The 15,616-nt window shown below is 35.4% G+C and overlaps 2 non-coding genes across 2 annotated transcripts; both read left to right on the forward strand.

Annotated features, from left to right (window-relative positions):
* Positions 1–108, forward strand: LOC112745040 (small nucleolar RNA R71). The gene has a single exon (XR_003172988.1). It is a non-coding gene; the product is annotated as a small nucleolar RNA R71 (small nucleolar RNA).
* Positions 109–5,864: 5,756 nt separating this feature from the next.
* On the forward strand, positions 5,865–5,972 carry LOC112745878 (small nucleolar RNA R71). The gene has a single exon (XR_003173785.1). It is a non-coding gene; the product is annotated as a small nucleolar RNA R71 (small nucleolar RNA).
* The last annotated feature ends 9,644 nt before the right edge of the window (positions 5,973–15,616 follow it).

Genomic DNA, 15,616 nt, shown 5'->3' on the forward strand with positions numbered 1-15,616 from the left:
AAGCATGTCAGAAGGACACTTTTTGGTCAGTTCCTTGTATCTCTCCCAAGCTTTATAGAGGGATTCACCTTCTTTCTGTCTGAAGGTTTGAACATCCACTCTAAGCTTACTCAGCTTTTGAGGAGGAAAGAACTTGGCTAAGAAAGCCTTGACCAGCTTATCCCAAGAGTTCAGGCTATCCTTAGGTTGAGAGTCCAACCATATTCTAGCTCTGTCTCTCACAGCAAAAGGGAAAAGCATGAGCCTGTAGACTTCAGGATCTACTCCATTAGTCTTAACAGTATTACAGATCTGCAAGAATTCAGTTAAGAACTGAAAAGGATCTTCAGATGGAAGTCCATGAAACTTGCAGTTTTGCTGCATCAGAGAAACTAGCTAAGGTTTCAGTTTAAAATTATTTGCTCCAATGGTAGGGATGGAGATGCTTCTTCCATGTAAATTGGAATTAGGTGCAGTAAAGTCACCCAGCATCCTCCTTACATTATTATTATTTTCGGCTGCCATGTCCTCTTCCTGTTCGAAAATTTCTGAAAGGTGCTTGCTGGCTTGTTGTAATTTAGCTTCTTTTAGTTTCCTCTTTAGAGTCCTTTCAGGTTCTGGATCTGCTTCAACAAGAATGTTCTTGTCCTTGCTCCTGCTCATATGAAAAAGAGGGAACAGAAAAATAATAATAGGGATCCTTTTTACCACAGGTATAGAGGTTCCCCTGTGTGAGTAGAAGAAGAAAAGAATGTAATGTAAAGAAAGAAACACAAGGGTAAGGAGAGCAGAGATGTGGGATGAAGAGAGGTGTTAGTAGATGAATAAATAAATAGAAAGAGATGAGAGAGAAGGAGAATTTTCGAAAATTATTTTTGAAAAAGAGTTAGTGATTTTCGAAAATAGTTTTTGAAAAAGGTTAGTAATTTTTCGAAAATTAAAATCAAAAATTAAAATAATTAGTTAATTAAAAAGAATTTTTAAAAAAGAGGGAAGATATTTTCGAAAATTAGAGAGAGAGAGAGTTAGTTAGGTAGTTTTGAAAAAGATAAGAAACAAACAAAAAGTTGGTTAGTTAGTTGAAACAAATTTGAAAATCAATTTTGAGAAGATAAGAAGATAGGAAGTTAGAAAAGATATTTTAAAAATTAAATTTTTGAAAAAGATATGTTTTAAAAAAAGATAAGATAAAAAGATATTTTTGAAAAGATATGATTGAAATTAGTTTTGAAAAAGATTTGATTTTTAAAATCACAATTAATGACTTGATTCAAAAGAAATCATAAAATATGATTCTAGAACTTAAAGTTTGAATCTTTCTTAACAAGCAAGTAACAAGCTTGAAATTTTTGAATCAAAACATTAATTGATGATGATATTTTCGAAAATTATGTGATAAAGATAAGAAAAAGATTTTTGAAAAATATGTTTATAATTTTCGAAAATAAATAAGAAAAATGAAAAAGATTTGATTTTTGAAAAAGATTTTGAAAAAGATAAGATTTTTAAATTAAAAATTTGATTTGACTCATAAGAAACAATTGGATTTTAAAAATTTTTGAAAAAGTCAAATCTAATTTACGAAATTTTGAGAGAGAAAAAGGGGAAGATATTTTTTTGATATTTGAAATTTTAATGATGAGAAAGAAAAACATGAAAAAGACTCAATGCATGAAAATTTTGGATCAAAATAATGAATGCATGCAAGAATGCTATGAATGTCAAGATGAACACCAAGAACACTTTGAATGTCAAGATGAACATCAAGAACTTTTTTTTGAAAAATTTTTAATGCAAAAAAAACATGCAAGACACCAAACTTAAAAATTTTTCATGTATAGACACTATGAATGCAAGAATGCATATGAAAAACAAGAAAAAACACAAAACATGAAAACATCAAGATCAAACAAGAAGACTTACCAAGAACAACTTGAAGATCATGAAGAACACTATGAATGCATGAATTTTTTGAAAAATGCAAGATGAATATGCAATTGACACCAAACTTTTAACTTGACTCAAGACTCAAACAAGAAACATGAAATATTTTTTATTTTTATGATTTTTTTATTTTTTTTTTTGGATTTTTGTATATTTTTTTTTTCGAAGAAACATATAGGAGAAAGAAAATAAGGATTTCAAAATTTTTTAATATGAATTCCAGGAATATTGTATTCTTAGTCTAAAGCTACAATCCGAGGGTTAGGCATGGCTTAATAGCCAGCCAAGCTTTAGTATGTAACTCAGACATGCCACGGCTGACATTCCAATTAACTTGCCTCTATGCTGATGGTTGGAAGCCTCTATCCAAAAGAATTAGACATGGCTTTACAGCCAGCCAGGCTTCAACATGCTTCATGAAACTCTAGAATTCATTCTTAAAAATTCTGAAGGAAAATATATTTTTGAAAAGATTTATTTATTTATTTATTTATTTTTTTCGAAAACAGATGAGAAATTTTTGAAAGGTTTTTGAAAAATTTTTGAAAATAAAACAAAAAGAAAATTACCTAATCTGAGCAACAAGATGAACCGTCAGTTGTCCAAACTAGAACAATCCCCGGCAACGGCACCAAAAACTTGGTGCACGAAATTGTGATCTCAGGCAACGGCACCAAAAACTCTGTACGCACGTCTTAATAAATTGTTTTTCATTCACAACTTCGATACAACTAACCAGCAAGTGCACTGGGTCGTCCAAGTAATAAACCTTACGTGAGTAAGGGTCGATCCCACGGAGATTGTTGGTATGAAGCAAGCTATGGTCACCTTGTAGATCTCAGTCAGGCGGATATAAAATAGTTATGGAGTTTTCGAAAATATATAATAAAATAAGGATAGAAATACTTTTGTAAATCATTGGTGAGAATTTCAGATAAGCGCATAGAGATGCTTTCGTTCCTCTGAACTTCTGCTTTCCTGCTGTCTTCCTCCAATCAATCCTACTCCTTTCCATGGCTGGCTTTATGTAAGGACATCACCGTTGTCAATGGATACTTTTTATCCTCTCAGGAAAATGGTCTGATGCGCTGTCACTGCATGGCTAATCATCTGGAGGCATCACCCTTGTCAATGGCTGCATCCCATCCTCTTGTGAAAATGGTCCAAATTCTCTTTCACAGCACGGCTAATCATTTGAGGTTCTCGATCATACTGGAATAGGATTCACCCTCCTTTTACGTCTGTCACTACGCCCAGCACTCGCGAGTTTGAAGTTCGTCACAGTCATTCAATCCCAGAGTCCTACTCGGAATACCACAGACAAGGTTTAGACTTTCCGAACTCTCATGAATGCCGCCATCAATCTAGCTTATACCACAAAGATTCTGATTAAGAGATCCAAGAGATACTCATTAAATCTAAGGTGAACGGAAATGGTTGTCAGGCACGCGTTCGTAGGGGAATGATGATGATTGTCACGTTCATCACATTCAGGTTGAAGTGCGAATGAATATCTTAGAAGCGGAATAAGTTGAATTGAATAGAAAAACAGTAGTACTTTGCATTAATTCATGAGGAACAGCAGAGCTCCACACCTTAATCTGTGGAGTGTAGAAACTCTACCGTTGAAAATACATAAGTGAACATAGGGTAAGCATGGCCGAGTGGCCAGCCTCCCATGGAGGTCTAGAGATCTAAAAATGATCCAAGATGTCTAATACAATAGTAAAAAGTCCTATTTATACTAAACTAGTTACTAGGGTTTATAGAAGTAAGTAATTGATGCATAAATCCACTTCCGGGGCCCACTTGGTGTGTGCTTGGGCTGAGCTTGAATGTTACACGTGTAGAGGTCAATCTTGGAGTTGAACGCCAGTTTGTAACGTATTTCTGGCGTTCAACTCTTGCTTGTGACGTGTTTCTGGCGTTTAACTCCAGACAGCAGCGTAGAACTGGCGTTCAACGCCCTTTTATATCGTCTAAACGCGGCCAAAGTATGGACTATTATATATTGCAGAAAAGCTCTGGATGTCTAGTTTCCAACGCAATTGGAATCGCACCATTTTGAGTTCTGTAGCTCCAGAAAATCCACTTTGAGTGCAGGGAGGTCAGAATCCAACAGCATCAGCAGTCCTTCTTCAACCTCTGAATCTGATTTTTGCTCAAGTCCCTCAATTTTAGCCAGAAAATACCTGAAATCACAGAAAAACACACAAACTCATAGTAAAGTCCAGAAATGTGAATTTAACATAAAAAATAATGAAAACATCCCTAAAAGTAACTAGATTCTACTAAAAACATACTAAAAACAATGCCAAAAAGCGTATAAATTATCCGCTCATCAGCCTCCCAACACCAAACTTAGAGTTTGAATGTGGGGTTGTTTGACTCTGTATTGGGAGAAGCTTTTCATGCTTCCTCTCCATGGTTACAAAAGGAGAACCTTGAGTCTTGAATACAAGGTAGTCCTCATTCAACTTTAGGACCAACTCTCCTCTGTCAACATCAATCACAGCTTTTGTTGTGGCTAGGAAGGGTCTGCCAAGGATGATGGATTCATCCTCATCCTTCCCAGTGTCTAGGATTATGAAATCAGCAGGGGTGTAAAGGCCTTCAACCTTCACTAGCACGTCCTCTACTAGTCCATAAGCCTGTTTCATTGATTTGTCTGCCATCTCTAGTGAGATTCTTGCAGCTTGTACCTCAAAGATTCTCAGTTTTTCCATTACAGAGAGTGGCATGAGGTCTATCCCTGAACCCAGGTTACATAGAGCCTTCTCAAAGGTCATGGTGCCTATGGTACAAGGTATGAAGAATTTTCCGGGATCCGGTTTCTTCTGAGGTAATGTCTACCTTATTAATGCATTCAGTTCGTTGGTGAACAAGGGGGGTTCATCCTCCCAAGTCTCAGTACCAAATAACTTGGCATTCAGCTTCATGATTGCTCCTAGATATTTAGCAACTTGCTCTTCAATGATGTCTTCATCCTCTTCAGAGGAAGAATATTCATCAGAGCTCATGAATGGCAGAAGGAAGTTCAATAGAATCTCTATGGTCTCTGTATGAGTCTCAGATTCCTTTGGTTCCTCAAAGGGAAACTCTTTTCTGTCTAAAAGACGTCCCATGAGGCTTTTCTCACTGGGACTCACGTCCTCCTCACTCTCTCCAGGTTCGGCCATGTTGGTCATGGTTATGGCCTTGCACTCTCTCTTGGGATTTTCTTCTGTGTTGCTTGGGAGAGTACTGGGAGGAGTTTCCGTAATCTTCTTACTCAGCTGACCCACCTGTGCCTCCAAATTTCTAATGGAGGACCTTGTTTCATTCATGAAACTTAGTGTGGTCTTGGATAGATCAGAGACTATGGTTGCCAGGCTAGAATGGCTCTGTTCAGAATTCTCTATCTGTTGCTGAGAAGATAATGGAAAAGGCTTGCTATTGCTAAACCTATTTCTTCCACCATTATTGTTGAAGCCTTGTTGAGGCTTCTGTTGGTCCTTCTATGAGAAATTTGGATGATTTCTCCATGAAGGATTATAGGTGTTTCCATAGGGTTCTCCCATGTAATTCACCTCTGCCATTGCAGGGTTCTCAGGATCATAACGTTCTTCTTCAGAAGATGCTTCTTTAGCACTGTTGGATGCAGCATGCAATCCATTCAGACTCTGAGAAATCATATTGACTTGCTGAGTCAATATTTTGTTCTGAGCCAATATGGCGTTTTGAGTATCAATTTCAAGAACTCCCTTCTTCTGAGGCGTCCCATTGTTCACAGGACTCCTCTCAGAGGTGTACATGAATTGGTTATTTGCAACCATTTCAATGAGTCCCTGAGCTTCTGCAGGGGTTTTCAGATGAAGAGATCCTCGTGCAGAATGGTCCAATGACATTTTTGACAACTCAGACAGACCATCATAGAATATACATATGATGCTCCATTCTGGAAGCATGTCAGAAGGACACCTTTTAATCAATTGCTTATATCTTTCCCAAGCTTCATAGAGGGACTCACCTTCCTTTTGTCTGAAGGTTTGGATTTCCACTCTAAGCTTTCTCATCTTTTGAGGTGGAAAGAATTTGGCCAGGAAAGCACTAACCATCTTTTCCCAAGAGTTCAGGCTTTCTTTAGGTTGTGAATCCAACCATGTTCTAGCTCTGTCTCTTACAGCAAAAGGGAAAAGCATAAGCCTGTAGACCTCGAGATCAACTCCATTGGTCTTGACAGTGTCACAGATTTAAAAGAATTCAGCTAAGAACTGATGAGGATCTTCCAATAGAAGTCCATGAAACTTACAATTCTGTTGCATTAGAGAAACTAATTGAGGTTTAAGCTAAATTTTGTTTGCTCCGATGGCAGGAATTGAGATGCTTCTTCCATAGCTATTCCTTGCATTGTTGTTGTTGGGTTCGGCCATAGCTGTTTTCTCTGTTTCAAAAATTTTAGTTAGGTCCTCTTCAGAGTATTGTGTTTTAGCTTCTCTTAGTTTCCTCTTAAGAGTCCTTTCAGGTTTAGGATTAGCTTCAACAAGAATGCCTTTATCCTTATTCTTGCTCATATAAAAGATAAGAGAATAAAGAAAATATGGAATCCTCTATGTCACAGTATAGAGATTCTTTTATGTGAGTAGAAAAAGAGAGGAATAGAAGAATGAGAAGAGAAAAATTCAAACACAGAGAAGAAGAGAGGGTTCGAATTATGAGTAGAAGAGAAGTGTTAGTAGATAAATAAATAATTAAAGAGAGATGAGAGGGAGGGTTTTCGAAAATAATTAAAAAGAGAGGAAAATATTTTTGTTTTTATAAAAAAGATCAGTTATAATTCGAAAATTAAAAAGAGAAACAAAATAAAATTTGAAAAATAATTAAATTCTTTAATTAAAAATATTTTTGAGAAAGTGGTTAGTGATTTTCGAAAATCAAAGAGAGGAAAGTAGTTAGATAGTTTTAAAAAAAAATAAGAATTTTTAAAATCAAACAAAAAGTTAGGTGGTTAATTGAAAAGGATTTTGAAAATCAATTTTGAAAAGATAAGAAGTTAGAAAAGATTTTGAAATTAAGTTTTGAAAAAGATATGATTGAAATTTATTTTGAAAAAGATTTGAAAAAAGAAATTTAAAAAGATTTGATTTTTAAAATTGAAGTTAATTACTTGACTAACAAGAAACAAAAAGATATGATTCTAGAATTAAAGATTGAACCTTTCTTAATAGGCAAGTAATAACTTAAAATTTTGAATCAATCGCATTAATTGTTAGTAAAGATTTTGAAAAATATGAGATAAAAATAAGAAAAAGATTTTGAAAATCAATTTTTAAAGAGTTCTCGAAAAAAAACATGAAAGGGAAATGAAAAAGATTTGATTTTTGAAAGAGTTTTGAAAAGATAGGACTTTTCTTTAAATTGAAAATTTGACTTGACTCATAAGAAACAACTAAATTTAAAAAATTTTTGAAAAAGTCAACTCAAATATTCGAAATTTATGAGAAGAATAAGGGAAAGATATTTTTTTATTTTTTAATTTTTAATGAGGAGAGAGAAAAACATCAAAATGACTCAAAACATGAAAATTATGAATCAAAACAAGAAAAATATGCAAGAACACTTTGAATGTCAAGATGAACATCAAGAACATGTTTTTGAAAATTTTTAAGAAAAGAAACACATGCAAGACACCAAACTTAGAAATTTTCAATGTTTAGACACTAACAAATTGAAAATGCATATGAAAAACAAGAAAAGACACAAAACAAGAGAATGCAAAGATCAAATAAGGAAAATCATCAAGAACAACTTGAAGATTATGAAGAACACATGCATGAGTTTTCGAAAATTTTAATGAAATTAAAAAGATGCAATTGACACCAAACTTAAAATTTGACATTAGACTCAAAGATGAAACACAAATTTTTTTTTTTTGGTTTTTATGATTTTATTAATTTTTTTTGGATTTTTCGAAAAATTAATTCGAAAAAAGAAGGTAAAGAAATTCAAAACTTTTAATAACAATTCCATGAATCATGCAATGTTAGTCTAAAGCTTTGGTCCAAAATTTTAGACATGGCTTAATAGCTAGCCAAGCTTTACATAAAAGCTTCGGTCCAAAAGACTAGACATGGCCAATGGCCAGCCAAGCTTCAGCAGAACATTACATACAACAGCAAGATTGATAGAAATCAACAAGCTCTTGTGATGATGAGTTGAAACTTCGGTCCAAAAGATTAGACATGGCTTCACAGCCAGCCAGACTTCAACAGATCATCATGAAACTCTAGAATTCATTCTTAAAAATTCTGAAGTCATAGAATAATTTATTTTTTTGAAAACTTTTCGAGAATAAAAATAATAAAAACAAAAAGCTTAAAATTAAAATAAAATTAAATAATTTGAGCAACAAGATGCACCGTTAGTTGTCCAAACTCGAACAATCCCCGGCAACGGCGCCAAAAACTTGGTACGCGAAATCGTGATTATTCATTCCCTGACTATAGCGCCAAAAACTTGGTGTGGGAGAACGTGATCTCAAGACTTCTTCACAATTCCGTGTAACTGACCAGCAAGTGCACTGGGTCGTCCAAGTAATACCTTACGTGAGTAAGGGTCGATCCCACGGAGATTGTCGTCTTGAAGCAAGCTATGGTCATCTTGTAAATCTCAGTCAGGCAGATTCAAATGGTTATGAGATTTTGATAAGTAAAATATAAATAAAATATAAAATAAGATAGAAATACTTGTTGCTTGTTGGGATTTCAGATAAGCGTATGGAGATGCTTGTTGCTTCTGAATCTCGGCTTTCCTACTGTCTTCATTCAATCATTCATACTCCTTTCCATGGCAAGCTGTATGTTGGAGGATTACCGTTGTCAATGGCTACTGTCCGTCCTCTTAGTTAAAATGGTCTAAATGCGCTGTCACCGCACAGCTAATCATCTGTCGGTTCTCACTCATGTTGGAATAGGATCCATTGATCCTTTTGCGTCTGTCACTACGCCCAACACTCGCGAGTTTGAAGCTCATCACAGTCATCCTATCCCAGATCCTACTCGGAATACCACAGACAAGATTTTGACTTTCCGGATCTCCAGAATGCTGCCAATTGATTCTAGCTTATACCACGAAGACTCTGATCTAAAGAAATTGAAGGCTCTGTTGTCAGGAGAGACAATCAAACGCATGGACCAGGAATCCAAGAGATATGCATTCAAGCTTATTTTCATGTAGAACGGAAGTGTTTGTCAGGCACGCATTCATAAGTGAGAATGGTGATGAGGGTCACTTGATCATCACATTCATCATGTTCTTGTGTGTGAATGAATATCTTAGAATAAGAATAAGCTTGAGTTGAATAGAAAGACAATAATACTTTGCAATAATTCATGAGGAATAGCAGAGCTCCACACCTTAATCTATGGGGTGTAGAAACTCCACCGTTGAAAATACATAAGTGATAATGGTCTAGGCATGGCCGTGAGGTCAGCCTCCAAATCTGTACAATATGATCTATGATAGCATAAAACTGATCAAGGATATAGAATAAATTACTAAAAGTAGTTTTTATACTAAACTAGTAGCTAGGGTTACAGAAAATGAGTAACTAACTGCAGATAGTGTAGAAATCCACTTCCGGGACCCACTTGGTGTGTGCTTGGGCTGAGCATTGAAGCCTTCACGTGTAGAGACTTTTCTTGGAGTTAAACGCCAGCTTTGGTGCCAGTTTGGGCGTTTAACTCCAGCTTTTATGCCAGTTCTGGCGTTTAACACCAGAATAGGGTAGAAAGTGAGCGTTCAAACGCCAGTTTGCGTTATCAAAACTCAGGCAAAGTATAGACTATTATATATTGCTGGAAAGCCCCGGATGTCTAACTTCCAACGCAATTGAGATCGCGCCAATTAAGTTTCTGTAGCTCCAGAAAATCCATTTCGAGTGCAGGGAGGTAAGAATCCAACAGCGTCTGCAGTCCTTTTTCAGCCTCTGAATCAGATTTTTGCTCAGGTCCCTCAATTTCAGCCAGAAAATACCTGAAATCATAAAAAAACATAAAAACTCATAGTAAAGTCCAGAAATGTGAATTTTTCTTGAAAACTAATAAAAATATACTAAAACGTAGCTAGATCCTACTAAAAACTACCTAAAAATAATGCCAAAAATTGTATAAATTATCTGCTTATCAAGCAGCTATGGAAAATTATATATTGTTGTAAAGCCCCGGATGTTAGCTTTCCAACATAACTAGAACCACCTCATTTGAACCTCTGTAGCTCAAGTTATGATCGATTTAGTGCGAGAGGATCAGGCTGGACAACTTTAGCAGTTCCTTCAGTTTCTTGTATTCCTTCTACTGTTGCATGCTTCCTTTCCATCTTCTAAGCCATTCCTGTCCTGTAATCTCTGAAATCACTTAACGCACATATCACAGCATCGAATGGTAATAAGAGAGGATTAAAATTAGTAAACTTTAAGAGCAACGAAGCATGTTTTCAATCATAGCACAAAATCAGGAAGGAAAACGTAAAACAAGCGAATTGTATGAATAAGTGGGCAAGGACTTGATAAAAACTATTCAATTGAGTACAAGATAAACCATAAAATAGGGGTTTATCAACGCCCAAGAGCATAGGTTTGGATTTTTCACACCAAAAATAGGATTGACGTTGCAAGTATAGTCCAAACCCAACAATTGATCATCAATAAAATGTTAAATTCAAATCAAAACAAATATAAACTGAGAGTCTTTCAACCTCGGGTCATTCTCCCTAGGATGCAATTGAAAATGCTACGCTTTCGGTTGTGAGGAAAAGGGATTTTTCAAATCAAAGAACTAAAGATTAAAGGAACTAAGAAATAAAAGAACTAAAGAATGATCAAAATTGTAATTAATGCAAGTAAAGAGAAATTAAGATCAAAACTAGTGAAAATGCTATAAATGCAATAAAGAGCCTTGACTTGGGAATAAGAGGATCTAAGGAATCCTATCATTGCCATAACCACAACTATGATGAGGAGTAAGTCAAGCAAGCATAATTGTACTTAATCCATAAATCCTAGCTAACTTACCAAACTAGTTGATAAAAATCTAGCGTCAATAGAAATAAGAGTCAACTAACTACCCAAGAATTATCACTAAATGTCAAACATTATGACTATAGTATCCTAGGAACTCAAATCCCAAGCCAAGGTGTGAAAATCTACTCAAAACTCATAATTGGCATTTTCACAAACACCTTTTGTGCATAAAAGTAAAACATGGAAAATTGTAAAGGAAAATGGATAACTATAACCAACTATTCACAAAATCAAATATAAACAAGCAATCAAACATAAAGAGAGCATAAAACAATAAATTCATCTATCAAAACTTCAAGAAACTCAAAATTGCATATATAAACAAAGTAACTTGAACCATAAGAAAATAAAGGCAAAGGTAATGTAATTAAAGAGAAGATCAAGAGTACTTACAATAAAAGGAGCAAAAATCCAAAGAAAAGCTTGCTATAAAATGCTACAATGGAGATGGAAAATAAACCCTAGGAGAGCATTCTACTATCTACACTACTCCTACTCCTAATACTATGAAATTAAACTATCTAAGTGAGCTCCCTTGATATGTGTTGAATCCCCCTTCATATAGCATCCCAATTCAGCCTTCAAGCCTTCCAAAATGGGCCAAAAGCCTCCAAAATTCGTGCAGCACATGTTTCATTAATGAAATCACGTGCAGGGTCCTGTGCGTATGCATAGATGTGTGCGTACGCACACTTGGCTGAATTTACTCCTGTGCGTACGCACAGGTACTTGTGCGCACGCACACATCCAAATTTCTTCTTGTGCGCACGCACACTTTGCTGTGTGTGCTTTTCCTTATTTTCTTCATGTGTTCTCTCTTGTACATGCTTTCTTCCACTTTTGCCTAGCCAATCTTGTCAAAATGACCTGAAATTACTCACAAAACAAATCACGGCATCGAATGGCATAAAAGTGGAATTAAAATCACTAATTTAAGCACAAAAACGCATGTTTTCACATTTAAGTCCAAATTTGGGATCAAACACAAAAGTATGCTATTTTGGTGCTTAAGCGCGAGTGTATGTGATGAAATCCATCCAAATTGAGTCAAAATATACCATCAAATATAAACTCATCAATTTTCCCACACTAAACAATAGCATGTCCTCATGCTAAACTAACAAGGAAAATAATCAAAGGGGTCACCAACTTATTAAATGCAACTATCTATATGCATGCAAGTATACTATATACTGTCTATATATATATATATATATATATATATATCTACCTATAGTATCCTATTAATTTTGTGAAAACAAACAATCAAATCCCAAGCAAGTATATAGAGAAATAGGGCCAAGCAAAGAATTAATTCAATGTAACCAAAGTCTATAGAATTGATTCAAGATATCAAAATTAAGCAATTTGCAAGAATACATGATAAGAGGCATGGAAACATAGAATTGAGAAATTAAACCCTCACTAGGTGTGTACACTCTCATCACTCGGTGTCTAGGGTTTAATCACTCAAGTCTCTTCCTAATCATGCTTTCAAGGTTTTGCTTTTCATCTAACAATCAACAAGTAATTGATGCATGAATGCAATTATCATGAGGTCTTTAGAAGGTTGTAATGGGGTTGGGGTAAGGGTAAGATGAATATATGGCTAAGTAGACTAAAAGATTGAATCTTTGATTAGCTTAAGTATCCAACTCAACCGATATCAATCAAACCACAAAAATGCATTCTAACCACCCATTACTTCTTTTCACACACATTCATGCCTTAGTTTCTATTCAAAACACATATGCATTCCTTATTCATTTCTTTCTTCTCTTTGGGGCAACCTTTGTCCCCTCTTGTTATTTTTTTCTCATTTCATTTTTCTTTTTCTTTTTCTATTTTTTTTTCTTTTCTTATGACAAATGCATATGGATAAAGAAAATTGACACATGAATGTGCACCTATTTTTCAAAATTTTCAATAAAATACGCAAAACAACATTTTCATTCACTACCAATGTTTTCCAAAACTGCCCCCACACTTAAATGAAACACACACCTTAACCTAAGCTAATCAAGGATAAAAATCAAGGTAAATTATGGTTTTCCGCTTAAGGTTGTGATGTGGTGATATTAAAAACAATGGGGTAGTTAAGGCTCAAAGAGGTTAACAATGGTAGATGTAAGGGTATGGCTATATGGGTAAGTATGATTAATTCAAAAATGGCCTCAATCATGCTCAATGCAATTCAAAACATCAATCATTGGAAATAAAGAATCAAGCAAAACCAAGATTAAAATCATAGAAGAGATATATTACACAATGAATAAAATTAGTGGTTAAAAATTGTAACCACTCAATATAAGCCCAAAAACTCACAAAGTATTTGTTCTTTACTCTTCTATATAAGTTTAAAAACAATTTTCCAAATCAATTCAATAGAACACCCTAAAAACAAAATTCTTGAAAAATCCTTGTTGTTTTTCACCAAAATTATTTCCTATATGTATGTATGATGTGATGGATGCAATTTCAAAAACTTCCCTAGTTTTCTTCCTAATTTTCAACATTGCAAAAAATTAACATGAACAGTTAGAAAAAAATTGAACTAGGTACTATACTATTCACAACATCCAATCACAACTTCTATTTATAAAATATATACCATGCAAAAATGCAAAATGCAATAACTATGGATGACTAAGATGTATATATACTAAAAGAAAGTGCAATGCAATATTTACAAGAAACATAGTAAAAAGAAACAAAAATTAAAGTGCAAAGTGTTCGAAAAAGAGAATTTACACCCCAAAATGACGAATCCTCCCCCACACTTAAGCGTTGCACGGTCCTCCGTGCATGAACATGATCTGGGAGGGAATGTCTCTAAGGTTCCTCCACCTTCCGTTGGCGGATGCGGAGGCTCAGGTTGTACAAAATTGCCAAGTCCATTGCATTCCTGGCATCTCCCTCCTCGGTGTCCTCCTCCTCTCCCGACTCCTCGCCTTTATGTCTCATCCTCGAAAAGAATGAATAAAGTATAATTAGTACTTATAGGGTAAGTAGCATAAAAAGGTAAAGGAGAGAGCAAATAAGCATCTAATTGAGGAAGTTGCATAGTGGTGTGGTATGACAAAAAAAATTGAGCTATGTGTGTATTCCAATTATCTGCGCGGTTAAGATACATAAAATGGCCAGTTAAAATGGCATCCACATAATCAAAAAGTAAAGAATGAGTTTGATGGGTTGAAACCGAAATTCCAACACCTTAAAACTCACCGGCAAGTGGACCGGGTCGCATCAAGTAATAATAACTCACATGAGTGAGGTCGATCCCATAGGGATTGAAGGATTGAGCAATTTTAGTTAGGTAATTGATTTAGTCAAGCGAATAAGAGTTAATTTGAGTGATTTGTGTTAAACAGAAGCTAAATTGCATGAAATTTAAAGGGAGAGGGGTAATGGACTGTAAATTAAAAGGGCAAAGAAAGTAAAGAAGCTGAATCTTAAAGTGCAAGTAATGTAAATTGCAGAAACTTAGATTGCAAGAAATGTAAATTGCTTGAATCATAAAAGGATTTGGTAATTGGGATTGCAGAAATTAAACAAGCAGAAGTAAATGACAGTTAACAGAGGATTAGAAATTAAATTGAGATGCAACAGATCTGAACAAGAAAGGAAAATTACTTTGAAAACCAAACAGAAAGTAGACTGCAGCTTAATTGCACTAGCTAAAGGGAAATGGAAGATCTCAGGGGTGGAAGAGACTAGAAAACAAGTCTAGATCTCAAATCCTTCCTTGATCCAACAAGAACAATTGTAAAAGAAGTAGAAGAGTAAATTGCAGAAGAAGTAAAAGAAAGCAATAAACAGAATTTGGATTCAAATCACAGTTTCTAGAATTATGCAGAAAACAAACAAAGAGATCTCAACGTGAGATTGAAACAGAATTTCTTCAATTCTTCACCCAAGATCTAAAACAAGAAGTAAAGAGTGCAGAAGCAAGAACAAGGAAGAAAAGAGATCAATTCGCCCTCCCAATTCTCAGAGATCCAAAGTCAAAGTAAAACTCTCAAAATTACAAGTGAAAATTCTAAAAGAAAGTAAAAGTCCTCTCTAAATCAAACTAGCTTCTATTTATACACTTCCTAATTTTTTATTTCAGAATTTGGAGTGGGCTTTTTAATTTGGTGAAGAGTTGAATTTAAATTGAATCTTGGTTCAATTTTGACCCATGGTGCTTGCTCCCAGTAGTGTGTTCAGCTCTTGGTGAGAGCGCAGCATCATGGCTTGTGTCCTTGGCTCTTTGTAGTGTGCCAAGCTTGTGTGCATCAGGGTAGCACTCTGCTCTACTTAAGAGCGCAGCATCATGCTGCCTTGAGGTTTGTCTTGGGTGCACCAAGCTTCCTGGCCGTGCCAAATTGTGCGTGTCATGCCTCCCTAGCCGTGTCACACTCGCGCTTCATGCATCAAGGAGTAAGAAGAGTAGCGCTCAGCTCTTGGTAAGAGCACAGCACTCCCTTTGTTTTGGTGAGGTCTCAAGTTCGCAACCTTGGGGAGGCATTGCTGGCCTTTTTGTTTGTGAGCAAAACCAAGCTAGCGCATGCCTTGAGTGGAGCGTCCTTGAGTTCGAACCTTGGGGGATGCATTTGGCCAATTTTGGCTTATTTTCCTTGGTGAGTAGCGCTT

Source organism: Arachis hypogaea, chromosome 14 (genome assembly GCF_003086295.3).
Source record: "Arachis hypogaea cultivar Tifrunner chromosome 14, arahy.Tifrunner.gnm2.J5K5, whole genome shotgun sequence".
Classification (NCBI taxonomy): domain Eukaryota; kingdom Viridiplantae; phylum Streptophyta; class Magnoliopsida; order Fabales; family Fabaceae; genus Arachis; species Arachis hypogaea.